This window comes from Carlito syrichta, unplaced genomic scaffold, assembly GCF_000164805.1.
Source record: "Carlito syrichta isolate Samal-C Ts95f unplaced genomic scaffold, Tarsius_syrichta-2.0.1 Scaffold309473, whole genome shotgun sequence".
Lineage (NCBI taxonomy): Eukaryota > Metazoa > Chordata > Mammalia > Primates > Tarsiidae > Carlito > Carlito syrichta.
In genome coordinates this window covers 841,035-842,821 of record NW_007253569.1, presented here as the reverse complement: position 1 = coordinate 842,821, position 1,787 = coordinate 841,035, and positions in this window count along the sequence as shown.

Sequence of the window (1,787 nt, the reverse complement as noted above, 5' to 3'; positions counted from 1 at the left end):
TCGACCTGCTGGGCTCAGGCGATCCTTCCACCTCAGCCTTCCAAATAGCTGGAACTACAGGCACGCGCCACCACGCCCAGCCTTTATTTATTTATTTCTATTAGAGAGACCCAAGTTGCCCAGGCTGGTTTCAGAGGCAATCCTCTTCTCCTCTGCCTCCCAAAGTGCTGGGATTACAGGCGTGAGCCACTGTGCCCGACAAGATCCTGATTGTCTTGAGAATTTTTTGTTTAAATGTGGGCAGCACCTTATTCTATGCCATAGACTTGGTGTTCCCTATTTTCAAAGAATTCCTAATCTCCAAGAAAGATTTTTCACTTGCTTCCCTCTGAAAATGTGGCTTGGGAAGAGCTCCTGGTGGGGCGGGCACCGACGTGTGCCTGAGCCTGCTGGCAGCAGTGGCCTTTCCCCCTTCATGCACGTTTTCCAGCCATAGACGTCCAGAGCCTTCCAGAACCCCCGGCCATCCACAGCACATGTGGGGGTGTGCATACACACACGAGGCCATCGGGGGGGCAAGACACACTCCCTGCATCCCTACTGAGAGTCTCCGTTTAAAAGCTTGTGATGTGACCTGATTATCAGCTGCAGAGGGTGTTCTAATGCTGCCTGTTAAACATGACAGAATCCCCTAGGAAAACTGGCATTTGGGTATGGGATCATGCATAGGAAATGTTTTATGGGATCTGGAATAGGTCTCTGTATCTTTTTTTTTTTTTTTGAGTCGGAGTCTCACTGTCGCCCAGACCGGAGTGCAGTGGCCGCTCCCGGCCCCCCCAGCCTCGACCTGCCGGGCTCCGGCGATCCCTCTGCCTCAGCCTTCCGAGGAGCTGGAGCTGCAGGCGCGCGCTCCCACGCCCGGCTGATTTTTGATTTAATGTAGAGACGAGGGCTGGCCAAGTTGCCCAGGCGGGTCTCGAACCCGCGGACTCAAGCAATCCACTCACCTTGGCCTCCCAAGGCGCGGGATTACTGGCTGAGCCACCGAGCCCGGCTGATCTCTGTGTCTTATTTACTCATCTGAGCTGGGGTCTGGCTCTCTCGCCCAGACGGAAGCTCAGTGGCACGATCACGGCGCACCACAGCCTTCACCGAGGCTCAGGCCATCCTTCTGCCTCAGCTTCTCGAGTAGCTGGACCGCAGGCACGTGCCACTGTGCCTGGCTGGTTTTTTGATTTATTGTAGAGACCAGGTCTCTCCATGTTGCCCAGACTGGTCTCGAACTCCTGGGCTCAGGCAGTCCTCTCGCCTTCGCCTCCCAAAGTGCTGGGATGACAGGCGTGAGCCACCACACCTGGCCTCTGTATAATATTTAAAGAGATGTCAACTAATACTACTCAGATGGCAGCTCATTTAGGGTCATCAGATGAGTAGACTGGTCAGTCCCTTGATTTATACCCTCCTGAATCTTAACTCAGTCGGGCTCTTAGAAAGCAGCTGGTTTTTGTTGAGTCTTGCAAACAAAAACCTCCGAAAACGCACCAACCACAAGGAGATTGAGCACGTGTTTACCAGCTGCAGCTGCTCGGGAGGCTTCTTCCCGGCAGCTGAACTGCGGCCCCTCCCTCGGCCTGGAAGGAGGAACAAAGCTGGCGTCCTGCCGGCGGCCGCGTGCCCTCCAGCTCCTCCAGCCTGGCAGCCGGTCAGGGAGGGTGTCGTGAACGTCCATTTCTGTGTCTTTCCGCCCACGATGCTTCTCCCCAAACCCTCCTCCCCTCTGCTTGTGTGTCATCTTGTGCCTCGACGGCTGGGAGGGTGGCGGCCTGCGCCGGCAGGCCCCTGGCCCC